The sequence below is a fragment of the Triticum dicoccoides genome, chromosome 1A (genome assembly GCF_002162155.2).
Source record: "Triticum dicoccoides isolate Atlit2015 ecotype Zavitan chromosome 1A, WEW_v2.0, whole genome shotgun sequence".
NCBI classification, from domain to species: Eukaryota; Viridiplantae; Streptophyta; class Magnoliopsida; order Poales; family Poaceae; genus Triticum; species Triticum dicoccoides.
The window spans coordinates 79,294,058-79,311,182 of record NC_041380.1 but is presented as its reverse complement, the minus strand read 5'-3'; positions in this window follow the sequence as shown (position 1 = coordinate 79,311,182).

The window sequence follows — 17,125 nt, the reverse complement described above, 5'->3', positions numbered from 1 at the left end:
AGTATATCTACTTTGATCAAAAAGGTATCAACATTCAACAACGCCCAATCAATATTGTTAGATTCGTACGTACTCCTAGATTTGTACTCGAGATGGTTTCCAATTTGACTATTTACAAGATTAATAGTACAAGAGATGTATAATGTGAAAATTATATCATTGGAAACTCCTTTCACATACGAATTTGACCGTATGCTTTGTGTAAGTTGCATGTCATATATTATTACTCTAACATTTGTCAAAGTTAGCCTCGAAAAACACATTAGACCATGTATGCTTTGTGTAAGTTGCAACAACATATATTATTACTCTAACATTTGTGTAAGTTGCATGTCATATATTATTACTCTAACATTTGGTCAAAGTAGTATAGTGGAAGTGGATCATCTGACATAGGTATCCCTGCCTTACCCTCCCTTTCGGTCACTTACCGGCGGACCCCGTGCTTGCTAGGCCCCGCATGTCAGTTACTCAATGGCTTCGGCCACGTCAGGGGATCCTCATCCGTAGTATACTCCCTCTGTTTTTATTTACTCCGCATAAAACAGAGGGAGTGGTGGTATAATAAATGACGTGGGCGGGGGAGGGGGAGGGACGTCGGTTTGCTCTCAACTGCGGTCCCACAAGCGAGCGAAAACGCAAGACGAAGCATGTTCCAGCGTGCCGGGCTGCAACGCGAACGCGACAAGAGCGATATATAGTCAAAACTGATTGACCGTTCGCCATCGGAACCACTATTCACACCATAACCTTCGCTGCTCGGCCTACGCCAGCCACTGCCCTAAAACCACACCAAATCTCCAGCCCATTCCCCCACCTTTCGATCCCCTAGCCCGCATCAAGCGTCCCCTAGTTCGCCGGAAAGCCATGGTGCGCCGCAAGATCACTTACTACAGGATGCTGACGCCGGAGCGCCGCGCAGAAATCGCGGCGGTGGTCGGCGCCACAGACCTCCGTTCCCAAGCTTGCTTTGCAGCGGGCCAATCCCCGAGTTCTCTGGAGCCAAGCTACAAGGAGGAGGAAGCCGATCCAATGTTCATGGCGGAGGTCACGGTGCAGAAGGCCCCCGATGGGTATGAGACGATGGACGTCGACTTCGTGCCGGCGTCCGAGTCCCCCATGGTGCAAGCGGACCAGCGGTTCAACATGGCGATACAAAAGGAGGACCGGGAGGCAGAGGCTCAACTCGACGCGAAGCGTGCGCATGCCGCTGCCATCGAGGCCCTCCTGCAGGCGGAACCGGATGTCGTGGATGTGAACCGGGCGGCGAAGGCTCAACTTGAGGCGGAGCGCGCAGATGCCGCTGCCATCGAGGCCCTCCTGCAGGCGGAACCGGACGTCCTGGACTTGAACCGGGTGGCAGAGGCTCGACTTGACGCAGAGCGCGCGGATGCTACTCTCATCGACGCCCTCCTGCAGGTGGAACCGGACGTCCTGGACATGAACCAGGTGGCGGAGGCTCGACTCGACGCGGAGCGCGCGCATGCCGCTGCCATCGAGGCCCTCCTAGAGGCGGAACCGGACGTCCTCGACTTGAACCGGGCTGTGCTCTCGTCCATGCAGAGCACCCGCACGCTCCGCTTGAACGAGTAGCTGGAGGCCGAGGACAACCACGGTGCAGAGACACACGTCGACAGCGACGACTGGTTCACGCTGGCAGCCAAAGACGACGAGGTCGTCTCTTTCCGCGAGCAGTGATAGTTTTTCTTTATGTTGTTGTTTTTATGGATCTTTTGCTGTGTAAAACATATATTTGTTATGCAAGTCGCCTGACTTGGGTCGGTCTACCATTTCAGGCGGTTGGATGAATATCCTACGTCTCCTAACCTTTCTTTCCTTCTTCCTCACCTCCTCTTCTTCCCCAAGAAACCACCGCACGGCCCGTACGGATACTCCCCAACATGCGGTTGGATAAACATACTCTATGAAATGAAAATTATGTGTCAGCGATAGGATGGCTGAGTTTGGTGTGTTCACATGCGACATCATGTGTCAGTGAGGGTGCGTTCCCTTGGTTGGGTTTGCGGCATGCAGGAGCGACTGTGTGAGGGTGCGGTGCGACCACGGCGTGCAGGAGCGACCCTGTGAGGGTGCGGTGCGACCGCGATAGCCGTGCGCAAGTGGACCTCCTTCTCATTTTGAAAACTTTAGGCAAGCTTGGCAAAAATGTGTGGCGAAGTTTGGCAATGCAAGGCCTATACCCAAACAGGATAAGTACGTACGTACTAGGAGTACTAGTGTTAAAAAAGAAAGGCTGGGTTTTCCTTCGCGGGATTTAATCGATACAAATCCTCGTTTCACGTGTCAATTAATGTGTATTTTTTCTCCAAAGACTAAAGAGCTAACCATCTCACTCCTCATCGCTTGATTAATGCAGCACCATGCAAACCAACCTTCTCACTTCCGCATGCATGCAGGGGATATTAATGTCCTTGGTTGCTAACCCCATCAATTTTGCCTCGATTAGTGTTAGTGGCCCTTTGCAAATTGTAATTTTGATATACTGGCCTTGTGTACAAAAAATGGAGGTAGTAACTATATTTGACTTCCTTCCCCATTGCGGTGACGTCGACGATATTTTTTTGGTGGTTTGGCGAAGTGCGTTCGACGGAGAACACCATTGAGGGAGACCACGGTCAGTCGTTCGCAAGTGCCGCCTGCAAGCCAAGACAACCGCCTTATTTGCATCCAGGAAGTCCTTTACTAGTACTACTAGGAGTAACTAATGCGGTGAGATGGCTTCTCGAAGAAGACGATAGAGAAGCAGAGTCACCGAAGAGTGAAATCATGGTTGCTTCGTCCGTGCTTTTGTGATTTGACGCCTCACTGCTTTGTGATTTGTGATAGAAGGGACAGGGGAGTAGACTCTGTGCTCTATACTGTACTACATGCGTCGAAGCATGAGAGAAAGAGGAGAGACGTTGAATTTTTCTATTTCTTCAATCAATCAATCAATCAGGGAGCTTCGGTTCCATCTTTTTGGCTTTGGCAACACCGTCCACAATGGTTCCCATGATGCCAAAAGCTATTTTCACATTTGGCTACACATTGTGGATGCCCTTAACCGTACCACTTGGTTTTGCTCCTGTGTGCTATCTATACAAATCTCAGTTATATTGATCTAAAAAATTATAGAATCGAGATTAGTAAAAAGAAGGTGATTTTGCCGCGCGGATGGCGGGGAGGTTTCTTATTTGAGCAATGCTACATCCACGTAATGATTTACGTAAAGTTACAAACTGATGTGATGTGGGACTATTTGATTGGACTAAAGGAGAGGATTAGGCCCACCCCACCTGAAAATTAGGGGGGCATATATAGATTAGATGGAAAGTATACGTAGCAGCTACATAGCCCTTTGTAAGTCTAGGATTAGGCTTCTTATTTTTAGAGGACGTTGTCCTGGCAGTTTGCTAGCATGCGGTCCCACGTGTCAGTGCTTTACCAAGCCGATCCGCGTCCCACATGAGCCAGCACAACGGCAGAAGCAACACATGGTTAAGTTGAAGAAGATGAGGGAGAAGCGGATTCAGCAACGAGTGAAATGATGGTTGCTTCGTCCCTCCAACTTAACTACGGGAAAGGTGTAGCTTTGTGATTTGACGCCTCATTGCTCATTACTACACCGGCGCCATGACTGGGGTGCTTCACCCGGGCTGCTCTGCACTGTATTCTGGTATGGCACGTGGACCCGGTAGCTTGATGTCCCACATGTGGGCGAAAGGGACTAGAAGATTTATGAAAGCGAGCGCTCCACTCTTACGACGGAGGAGTAGACGACAGGACGGCCCAGTGAACTGTCACTTGTACTGTATAGTACTATAGTTTTGTTGTTTCGTACGATCCATCGATACAAACCCGATTAAACAGGAAAGGGCGGGATTTTTCCCGCGCGGTAGATGATACTGGAAATACATTTCAAAGGGAATTTTAATGTATGCAAACTGAATAATTATAAGTAACAATATGATATCTAGTAAACTAAAAACACATATGATTTATTGTGTTAGAGTGTAGTAGTAGTGATGTATTGCATAGTTGTTAGATGTAACATGCGAGAACGTGTAGAGATGTAGTTTTGGAGGGCCTACAGAGAGAAAAGCGTAATACGGTCACCGAACTTCAGAATAAGCTGATTACGGTCACTATATACGTTTTGTGGTGATTATACGGTCACTTGCTCACAGCTCAGCATTGGATTGCACTCTGTTGACCGGCTAAATAGTCTGTGTGGTGCCATGTTGACTAGTTAAATTGACCACATTTGTTGTGGGTCCCACCTGTCAGTTCGCATAGGCAAAAGGTCAGATAAACACAAATGTACGCAGGCGCGACAAGGCTCCAACCCGTGCGCGGGAATCACCTGGTTGTGTATGTGTCTGTCAGGGCCTGATGTGTGCGCATGCACGTGTAGGTTGAGCACTTGAGCGTGAGAGTGTGTGTTGGTCGTGTGGTGTACTAGTGTGTGCATGCATGCGTGCGTGTGTGCGTGTGAGTGTTGCGTGCGTGCGTGTGAGTGTTGCGTGCGTGCGTGGCTGCGTGCGTACGTGTGAGTGTTGCGTGCGTGGGTGCATGTGTTTATGTGAGTGTTGCGTGGATGCAGTTCGTGTGCATGCGTGCGTGTGTGTATAATCACCACACCAGCTCCTGTGTGTTAAAACAGACGGCTCAGCATACCAATACAAGGCCACCTTGTCCGCTGTGCCCGCGGTCATGACTTTGAACCACCGTCCAAATATTTTTTGTCGTTTGTTTTCATTCTTACTAGCAAGATGCTCGTGCGTTGCATGTAACATCAAGATGCATTTGTATGACTTGTTTATCTTGTGAGAGAAAAGGATGAACGAGGGAAGGCCTTATTTGCAAATGTGGAGAGGTGTGTGGGTACCTTTTCGCAAAATTGCCATAGTTTATTTCCTATCCGTCAGATATAAATCGGACGACCTATATTGCAGGATGGCAGGCACACCATCATCACCAACTCTGTTTTTTATAAGAGTGTATTTTATGTATTTTATAAGAGTGTAGATGTAGAGTAGATACAAGTCGACAGGTGGGCATGATGGTAGTGAGATAATGTGATGCAACACTAGAGGTGCCACGTGGAGCGTTTAACTGGTCAACTAGTCATGTCATGAGCAAATGCAGAGTTGTACGGTGAGCCCGTGACTGCATAATAACCACTAAACATAAATGCTGACCGTAATGAGTGGATTCTGAAGTCCAATGTATGTATCATGCTTTCGCTTCAAATACAATGATCGTCATTGCATATATCGCGAGAGAAAGATGAAACATGCGTGAATTTTCTGGGGGCTTACTTTTAGAGGATTTGGAGATAGTTTTGTGTGCATACGTGAAAGGGGCGTACAGGGGGGTATGCGATGGAGAGAGAGATGCTCTTCGTTTCTCTTTATTATGACTAACTTTGTATATAGTATAAAAATATACAAATTCACAGTGCATAATATATATCATTGTGGGCACCATGCAATGCAAATTAGCGTTCGTACTCCTCCATATAACTTTGTAATGTTGTATATATGTAGAAACTCTAAAATAATTTTTTGGCCACACTTTATTCAAAAGGAATGTTGTATGCGAAATAAACGTGAAGAGAGGGCTTTTTAGATCAATGGGTATGTGATGTAACATGTGTGAATGTGTAGTTGATGCATTTGGCGGGGCCTAGAGAGGTATGTGTGTGTATTACGTATTCAAGAGAGGCATGGATAGAGGGGCCGACGGGGGGGCGTGGGAGAGATAGCACGAGAAATGAGAGTGGTCTAGAGAGAGAGACGAATATGACGTCATGACAAGAGATTCCATTCCCTTGAGTGTGTATATGCAAGGGGGGAGGGAATAGAGGCACCAGGAGAAATTTTCTGTGTGTGTGGTGTTTGTGTTGGTATGTGTGGGTGTGAGAAGATAATGAGACGTGGGGGCGGAGGGTGTGTCACCGCGTGAGGTCCGGTGGGTCGAGTTGAGGCCCTTCGTTCTGTTCCGTCCTGCGCCACATTGGTTGGCCCGTGACGCATTTAGGAAGACCCATGTATGACTAGTCGTACAAGACAAAGATAGCAGAATTGTGAAGGACTCTGTGTCCACTAACAAAGCCAGCTAGGATTTGTAACCCTAGGTTCTCGGACTAAGGTGACCCCTTTATCTTTGATATTACTAGTCATCCAACCTAACTTTAAGGGGCATCCTACAGAATGCTCTGCTAGAATCATACTCGTCGATTAGGAAGAGAGGTGTGAGACAATGCGTGAGAGACAGGCATAAAGATAATGTGCATACATGAGACACGTAGGCAGGTCCATGTATATAGAAAGGGTCGATGAGGATTGTGCGTGTGTATGTTTGCGAGAGGAAGAGTGCTTGTGATAAAGGTTAGTGAAAACAGTTGTAAATGGTTACGAGAGGGAGGGAGGGTTATATCTAAAGCATGCGTGCGAGAAAGACACCTCGGGAGAGAGTGTGTGAGCATGTGTGAGAGACCACCGATGGAGAGTGACACTACACATAAAAGACTGCTCTACACATTGATTAAAGATATAAATTGTATCCAAATATTAGGATGGGATCATGATATTTGCAATTCGCATAAGGAGCGGTCATTGATCCATCAGACATCTAGATTCTATCGAATTTGAGCATGTCTATGTTATTATTCGACACAATTGATCCACATAGTTAGTATTTTGAACTCCATACAATGCATCACTTTAGCAATCGAATATAAACGTGAGTATAGTTCATGTTGTGTGTGTAAAGCACATTATACATACGAAAGTTACACAATGGACATTATAAATAGCTACTACCTATGAACTAGCATACATTTGAATTCAACTTAAGGTGGTTTAAAAAATCGAATTCAACATGAAGTCCATTCAATTATTTGAATTTGATATCATGGCATTTGTAAACCATACCTAAATTATGGGGGCACCAATCTTTGCTCTGATTTTGTACATAATAGCATATGTAGTCGTGTACAAAATATATTCAAATTTAGCTCCTCCATTCCAAAATAATCGTAGTTATGGGATTTTCAAGTGTCAAAATTTCAAAAAGAAGCAGATAATTTAATGAGGTTTTCAAACATACAAGGTCAAATATAACGTTGTATCTTTAGGTCAATCCTCATAGTTGAAGAGTACTCTAAACGTGAATGCTTGTGTTTCAAAATTTCGAACGAAGCGCCAAAAGAGCCTCTACTCGCCCGAAACCGCGTGAGACCAATGTTTGGTAGTACAAGGAAATTACTTTTCTAATAACTGTGACCCGTGAAACCTACCGGCCCGACGTCCAAAGGTCTAAACCGGGGTAGGTTTGTAGCTTCATCTAGACGCCACGCAACCGCATCCGAAAAATATTCATACACAATGGCCGCCAAAGCACACATGCGCGTGTCCGAAATCACTCCCGCCCACTATTTGGGACACCTGGGATTACCATCCTACCCCCGACCCGCAGTAGGTCCGAAGTTTAAGAGGGGGCAAAGTTTGTACTTTCCCCAAATTTCAAACAAGCGCGTCCCATCTTCTGTTCGAAAAAGCCAAAAAACAAGCGCGTCCCAGACCGAAACATGGTTCCCCTGACCCGTCCGATTCCCCATTCGTACTCCGTGGGCGCCAAAACTACCTCTCCACTAGCCGTGAAACCCCGGCGTCCTCCGTCCGCCACCCCATCCCACCCATCAACCACCGCCCTCCTCCATCATGCTGGAGCCAATACCCCGATGTCGTCGTCCACCGCAACCTCAACCGCAATGCCCTCCACGGCTAGTAGTTGAAGCCGAGGCCGAGCCGTCCGTACCCGAGCCAGTTCAACCACGCCGTCCTGCGCCTCACCGCTGCCGCTCCAACTTCGCCACCCTCCACCGCACCAGAGCTGTTCGTGCTACGCCATCCTTCGCCGCCTCGGATCTGCTTCCCCTCCACCGACATACGGCCACAGCAACACAGTCAATAATTTGGCCCTGGGTTCGTCCAAGCCTGCACCCTCCAGGACATCAGTTTCCCTGGTAAAAAGAAGAAAATCAGTGCGACTTGTGGAGGTGACCACACCGGCAACCGAAAAAGGTACTCCTCTTCCCTTATTCGTGCAAATCTTACGTCTCTGCTTGCACGGTATTCATCCCACAGAATACACTAGTTGACCGCTTCTTCTTGATACTAGATGTTCCTAGTAACTCTTGATTCACAAGGTTTCTCCTCATATACTATCTCACCTTAGCTAGAGGTCCGTCACCCCCCTGGATTTCAATTTCTGGCCACTTGATTCCCAATTAACGGAAGCATTCCCCGGCGTAACAGGCGCTAGTACGCCTATTACGCCGGGGAAGCAGCGCCTTGGTGTTTATCTTAGGGGCGTGTGTAGCCTATAGCTACTGGCGCCCGATCTGGAGGTTGAACGGGATTAAAGGGATGGCCTGGGGGCGCTACCAAGCACGGTGGTGGTGTGAGGTCGATGGGAGGGCGGGGCGGCGGAGGCAGGGGTCTGGGCCGGTGGTCGCTGGCGGTTCGAGAAAGATCGTCAACAGTGACTGGCGGGAAGTAGACGAAGGCCATCTACCCGTTTAGATCGGACGGTTCATTAAAAAAATTGACTGACCTATTTATTTTCAGTCGACTGTTATCTTAGATATGACCACATGTGGTGGTGTGCTGGAGGAGTACCTGCATTTCATGTGCTCATATATTACAAAATCATACAGAGTAGAATCTAATTTTGTTTGCCATGCAATGTTGTAGAGCTATCATATGTCTCCTGTCATTTATTTTTCAGCCACCTGCTATCTACTACTTTTACAGTGCACTAGTTCTGCACACACTTCACCCTTACTCTCACTGTTGTGTTTTTATGCAAGGGTATTTTAGACTCTGCTGCCATGAGAGAAGCCAAAAAGAAAAGACAGAAGTCGCTCCAGTTTGGTGTGTGGCTAGGCAAGACACGTTTCAACGCTTTAAAGGGTGTAGTGTCAGCAGATGGAGACGGGGAACGTAGCTCTGGAGTTGATGACCTCGCTCACAATGAACCACCATCCTAGGTGCTTGCTTTAACTTCGTGGTGTCATATGTGGTTGCATGTTCCATATGGTGTCTAGCCTGTATTCAAAAGGCCGAAGTCGGTAAGATAAGGAAATATATATTTTTTACATGAACCACCATCCCGTGAGCACCAGAAGACAAATAGCTAGTCAGGGCACTGGCCGAGCCAGTGACAAGCCCAGTAAAGATAGGCATCACCTGGAAGCCAACTAAAAAGTTGCGATGGTGGCGAAGCAGCCCGGCTCCCACCAGGCTCTCAGGTCCTAGATGATCAAGCTCACCACTCCAGCCGGATGTCTAGCTTGTATTGCTTCCAATTTGGTTAAATTGCATCTGCTTAGCTTACACATTATACCTTTGAATATGACATGCATTTATGTTTTTGGTACATACTAGTACATCTGTGTATTAACCATGTTCTTACATCAAACTAATGTTCTTGTGTATCCCTCATCAATCACTTATGACGAGGCAGGCAGGCAAGGGGACTACTCCTCATTTAAAGAATGCAGCGTCAGCCTCCCGACATGATTCTCAAGAAACAGAAATGCTAGATGAAGATAGTGAACGTAGCTCTGTAGTTCATTACAGCATTTCCCCTACACTAGCATCGCAGGTGCTTGCTCTAACTTGGCAGCGTGATATGTGGTTGCATGTTGCATATGGTGTCTAGATTGTAATTCTTCCGATCTGGTTAAACTGCATGTGCTAGTCTGCTTAGCTTATACATTATACCTGTTAATGTGACATGCCTTCCTGTATTTAGTACATAGTACATCTGTCTATTAAGCATGTCCTTACATAAAACTATTGTTTTTTCTGTATCCCACATCAATCAACATGACGAGACACCTTTAGTATATGCAGTGCGATATTAGTTGCATCTTTCATATGATTTAAAGCATGCGCTACTTCTAATTTGTTGAAATTCCATTTATGATGGGACGCTTTTAACTTGGCAGTGTCATATTGGTTGCATCTTTCATGTGGTGTCTAGCTTGCATTGCTTCTTATTTGCTGGAATGGTTTCTGCTTAGTTTACACAAACAGTTGTGAACATGACATGCCGTCCTGTTTTTCGTACATATTCCATCCTGGTATCATATGTTTGCCTTACATCAAAGTAGTGATTGTCAGTATCATGCATGAATGAGTTCTGAAGAGAGAATTTTATTGCTTTTTCTTGTCGGTTTTACTTGACAATTCAAAATCAATAAAGCGGAAGGAAGTTAGCAAGGCAGCGGATAAAGGTGCTCCTTCCGAACAGAGGGCCTCTACAGTTTCTACTCCTCCACACCCCAAGATGATTTCAAAGACAACACATGCATAGACACTCAACAAAGCTGTGTTTATGATGAGCACGTCTCCCCTAGTGCAGCATCACCGGTGCTCCCTCTGACTTGGCACTGTTATATGTGGTTGCATGTTATGTGTGATGTCTAGCTTGTATTGCTTCTAATTTTGTTGAATTCCATCTGCTTACTTTACACATTATACTTGAATAAGACACGTGTTCCTATTTCTAGAACATACAATATCTATCTATCACACCATGTTCTTACATCAAATTACTACTATTGTGTAACCTGCAACAATCACTTATCATAATACACGTTTGACTTTGGAGTGTGATATAGGTTACGTCTCACATTCTTTTCTAGCTTGTATTACTAATTTGTTTAAATGACACTTATGACGAGACAGTTTTAACTTGGTAGAGTGATATTTGTTGCATCTTTCATATGGTGTCTAGCTTTCATTGCTTCTAATTCGTTGAAATGCCTTCTCCTTAGTTTACACATCATAAGCTGTGAATACGCACACTACAAAAAAATACACTTCCATGATGATACGTGTTTGTCACAGTAGGTCGCTTTTTTTGTCATGCATGTACATCCATAAAAAATTTATGACAGAATCAAGATAGTCATACCTGTGCTGTCATAGAAGTGTTCCATGACATTACCAAAATTATCATCACGGAAGTGTCCACTTCCATGACGATAAATCGCGTGTCACAGAAGTGCTTTCATCAAGGGTGACTGACACGTGGCATCCATCGTAACATAACGCCGTTAAGCTATTGGGTCGGGTTTTGGATCCGATAACCCATTAACAGCCCCGACCAATGGGGATTTTCCACATGTAAAATCATCATTGGCTGGAGGAAACACGTTTCGGCTCACCGTTGGGATAGATGTCAACCACTCATTGGACGGAAGGCGCCTATGATACGTCGACACGTGGCATGGACTAACAGAGGCCCATTCCTGTGAAAAGGCCGGCCCGTTTGACTTGGCCAAAGCTGGTGGGCCGGCCCATGGAAAGTCTGTTAACGGCATGTTCGAATATAGCCCATTTACAGCCCGCTAACCCAAGGCCCATTACACCCTATCCGAATTAGGCCCAGTAGTGTCATCTGGGCCATCCAATATGATTCCAGCCCATTTTCACTTTTGGCCCATGTATGGCCCATGACGTCTTTCGGCCCATATGAGGCCCTATGTAACTCTTGGCCTACTAAAGGCCCATGGTGAAACTGGGCCGTAATGAACAGTGTATCACTTTACACCCATTAACAGCCCATGGTGAAACTGGCCCATAATGAACAGTGTATCACTTTATATCCACTAACGGCCCGTTATTCCGTTGGGCCGTTTCTAGCCCATGTTATCTTTCGGCCTTCTCAGAGCCCATTTATTCTTGGGCTCATTTCCAGCATTCGTTTACTTACGGCCCGTTACTGTCATTTTCTGCTTGTGGGACAAATTCAGCCCGTGGTTACAGTCGGCCCGTTTGTTGTCCGTTAATACATTGGTCCGATTTCATAGCGTCATCAAATACGGCCTATTAATGATGGCCCGTTATGGTCGGCCCATGAACGGACGATTCCAACTCTAGCTCGTTTACAGCCATAATGCGGTCTGTTTGGCCCATGTTTGGCCAATCGATTATACGGCCCGTATAAGGCCCATTGATAATACGGCCCATAGAAGGCCCATTGTTTCTACGGCCCATAGAAGGCCCATTGTTTCTACGGCCCGTAGATGGCCCACTGTTTCTACGGCCAGTAGGAGGCCCAGTGTCACTACAGTAAATATTAGCCCATGGTTATTGTGGCCTAGTTTTTTTAAAAATAGGTTATTACAGCCACTAGCTAACCAAGGAAAAAGAACCGCAATGACTACAAGCAAACAAATAAACAAGACAACAAGGAAATAAATAAGCAAGCAACTAACGCTAGGCTATCACGGCTATTACACATATTACATCCACTGGGCATCAAAGTTCGCCACCAGTGCAAATATAGGGAACAAAGAAGCATATCATATACACTGGTTGTCAAAGTTGGCGACCAGCGCAAATAAACGCCGCAGCAAAACAAATCCAGAACTAAAACCACTTCAGAAGATCTCAAGAAACAATATCATGGGTACCCATAATGCTGGCAAGATGCTTAGCAAGCTTATTAACTTTCTCTTGTTTGGCGCTTAAATCCTCCAGCACTTGTTGTTGCACAAGAAAATATGCATCTGAATTCTGCAGGGACTTCCTCAGTCCTTCAGCTTCCTGTCGCAGCACATCTGATCGATGTCTTTCAACTTGAAGTTGAGACTCAAGAAGACGAACTGATTCAGGCAGTGAGTTCGAAGAGCTTGTGCCAGCAGTAGTGGCCAGTAACTCCAACACTACATCAAGACAGGACTTTTGGGTTCCCTCACTGTCGTCAATATAGTTTTTATCAGCTTTCTTGGAGACCAACAAGGATGTCTCACTATCTTGAACCTTATCTGCATTACTTCCTTTACCATTAGATAACGCGGTACTGTTCTCCAATATTTTGTCCGCATTCTAAAAGAGAAACAAGTAGACTCATCACATGTTTACCATGTTGTATATGAAACTCATTTTGGTAAACGAGTTCAGTAGTAAAGTGGATAGGATAACAGCATGAAACAAACATATATCTATGTACCATTTTGGTAAATTGAATAAACATACCATTCTAGTTTTTGTTGCCACATCAAGATACAGACACAGTTCAAATAATATTTGTTCAAGACAAAGCAGAATAGACAGAATATAAGTGTGGGTAACTATAGAGCAATAACAACACTTGTAATGTGCATGACATGAGAACATAACTGTTTATTCAATTGAAACTGAAATCAACATAGAGAAGGTTACAACAGCAAACCAGTTAAAGAAACAGGTTTAAAACATACCTGTTGCGCCATTGGAGTTTCAATTCCATCCTTCAAATTTGAAAATAGTTGGTATGAGTAAATACAGTCATGCAAGAGCAAAGGAGTATGAACCATAGCTACAGAACCTGACCTGAGAACAAATCTTCTTCTCCTTTAAGCATTGAGTTGGGATTCGGAGTGGTGGTCCTTGTGCTTTGGGCACTGCAGTTCCCTTACTAACTGCTCGTGTTTGGGTGCCCTGTGGTGGAGACGGTGCTGTGTCAACTGGAACTGGGTTACTATATGCCGGGGTTGGGGTTAGAAGGGGTGTAGCTGGTTCTATGTCCAACTGGGTAGGGGTACAATCTGTGAGAGTCTGGGTTATGTGTGGTGGATTTGGTCCTTGGGCAAGTACAACCATGGTTCTATCTGCATCAACTGGTAGCACTATCTTTTCTGAAGACCGTGTTGTTACTCCCTTAGATACTGCCATCACGCTCTCCAATTCAAATGGCTGATAAACAAGAAAAGTAATTCAAAGTATAGACATTGTATGATAGACAGGTGCAATGGATAGTGGGGAATAAAAGAGGGCATGAAATAATTCATATTTATGTTGTCTAACCAAACAGGATAGCATGACACAATTTCACATATATGATGGCTAACTAAACAGGATAGCATGACACAATTTCACATTATGATGGCTAACTAAAAAGATGGAAAGACATAGTTCAAAATATGAGACTATGTAAACAGGATGACATGACATAACTATATAATGTGTTTATTAAATAGGTTGGCATGTCATAATTCACATGCATTCACAGATAGAATGCCATAATTCAAAATATGATGACTGTAAACACTAAACATGATGAGATGATATAACTATATGATGTCTTTATTAAATGGGTTGCCATGCCATAATTCAGATAGATAATGTGTATGTACTATGTAAACATGATGGCATGATATAATTCAAATATATGATTTATATAGTAAGCAAGTAAGCAGATGGCAATCCATATATGATGTCAAAACTAAGCAATGCAAGACAACATGCATGACATGGGTAATATAACCCTGCCAAGTTTGAGCATAGACCTCAGGGGGAAAATAGGACTAGTCATCAGTCTTTGAATCCTCCTCCGAGGAGCTCTCTGTAACCAGCAAGATGTCTGCTTCAGCAGGTAGCATTGTCTGCTCTGAATACCTTGTTTTCATTCCAGATACTTCCATCACCGCTTCAAATGGCTGATGCACAGGAAGAGTAGTTGAATATACAAACGTTGTCGCCAAATGGAACACGTAATACAAAAAAATTGATAGCATGATATAATTCACATACATGATGATTGGCTAAACAACATGGCATTGCATAATTCACATATATAATGTCTTGCAACAAGATGACAATGCATAATTCACATATATGGTAATTAGACATTGAACAGGTGGCATTCACACAAAGCATGTCTAAACTAATCAAATGACATAGCAATGCGAGACACCATACGCACGATATGAGCAACATAACCCTGCCAAGTTAGAGCATACACCTCGGCGGGGGGGAATAGGACTGGTCATCTGTCTCTGAATCCTCCTCTGAGGAGCTATCCGTAACCAGCGAGATATGCGCTTCGTCAGATAGCATAGTCTGCTCTGAAGACCTTGTTTTCACTCCAGAATTTGCCATCACCGTGTCAAATGGCTGATGCACACGAAGAGCAGTTGAATGTAATAACATTGTTGACAAATGTAATATGTAACGAAAAAAAGGATGGCCTGGTATAATTTACATATAAGATGACTGGCTAAGCAGGATGGCATTGCAAAATTCACATATATGATGCCTAGCTAAACAAGATGGTGTTGCATAATTCACATAAACGATGAATAAACTAAACAGATGGCATTCGCAAAGGATGTCTAAACTAAGCAGATGACATATGTGATGTATAAAGTAAGAAATGCAAGACACCATATGCATGATATAACCAACATCAGCATGCCAAGTTAGAGCGAAGACCTCAAGGGGTAAATAGGAGTTGTCTTCTCCTTCTGAATCCCCCTCGGAATAGATATCTTCCTCTCGATTACAATCCGAAATGCGTGGAGGGGAGGTTGCCTTTGTGCCTACCATGGAGCGACGTCTGCATGAAATTTTATTGCCACACAAGGCTCGTCTCTTTTGCTCTACATGTTCTATTCCATTGTTTACAATAACTGTCATGCATGGGAATAAAACATAGTGAGATTATGTAAGGAGTGCATGCAGAAATCCAGAGTGATGGTAGCAACATGTGGATAGACCCAAAACCAATAATAGCAGGCAGATAATGGCTTCAGTTAAAAAATACAAATAATGGCTTCTTTACTGTTTGTTTCCCACCCAACATGAAAATCATAGTAGACACAAGAGATTAACCAGATAGTAGATAGATACTATTGATAGCAGCCCCGATATGTACCCCACAACCATTTAAAAACTCAAGTTTGACCATTAGTTTGGAGCTGACTCAGAGTCTAATCGGCGAACAAGACGATAAAGTAGCATGTAATATTAAGCGATGCATAACGTAAGCAGACACGAAAGAGTGCGACCTCTCTTGCGGACCCGTGTAGTCCTCGAGGTCATCTGCTTGGTTGATGATGGTAGTGCAGTTTTCATGGCTGCTAGCGGCGGGGAAGAAGATCTGAGGCGGCAAAAGACAGTCTGGAGGCCGGATCCTTGTTGTGCTAGACCCTTCTGTCATTGGAGCAGCTGAGCTGGGGTGGACGACGGCGCAGCAGGAGCGGGACAAACCACGCAAGGTTTTCTTTGACAACTATCTATAAGAGAAGTAATTATGTAAGGGATTGTTTGAATTGGAGGATTACAACAATGCAGGGATAGGAAATAGACAGGAATAGGATAGGAATGCACGTGCAAAACAGAGAATTTAAAAACACAGGATTTCTGCCAATCTGGGTGTTTGATTCACAACAATTGGAAGACCACAGGATGCAAAGAAGCATGGTGAGATTAAGTCAAACCACAAGAAAATATACAGTTATAATGCTATTATGCTACTATCTCTTAGTCTTGTGCTTCATGAATAGGAATTTGAAAAGGAGGGCAAGTGAAAATTAAAATTCCTACCTTTTTTCTTTCAAGGAGACACTAAAGGAACAATTATGTGTGCTCAGTGGACAATATATATAACATTTAGAGTAAAAATGAGATGCAACAAGTGTACAACCTCTTTGGCGAAGCCATGTCAATCTCAGCGTGATTGGGTTGCCGGTGAGGATGCTCCGGCTGACTTGGCTGTCAGAGGAGGGGAAGAAGATCTTAGGCGTCTAGAGATGGAGCCCGAGGTACTGCTCCCCTGTGATGGAGGGTTTCGTCGTTGGAGCAGCTCCGGTGAGTTGTATGATGCCGAGGCTGAAGCAGGACAAGAGAGACAACGAACAATGTTAACCTGAGTGGAATTCTAATAGCATCTCCAATACATGACGTAAAATACATAACCACAAAGTGCTAGATGTAAAATACATCAGCCGCTCATCTCTGAACTTAACTGTCGAACTGAATTTAACTGTCGAAACTGAACTTAACTGTCGAAACTGAACTTAACTGTCGAAACTGAACTTTGCTGTCGAAACTGAATTTTGCTGTCAAAACTGGACACACTAGCAAGGTGAGGCTACACGTCGGTCGACTGACTTTTTCATCTCTGGTCAGTCGATTTTGCAGCCGTTGGATACGAAATCAAGGGCATGCAGTTCATCTTCAACCTCCACCCCCCTGAGCCGGCCAAACAGCAGCCCCCCGCCGACCGCCCGCCCCGAAAACACTCCCCACCGCCGGTCCACCGCCGCCCCGGCCATCCC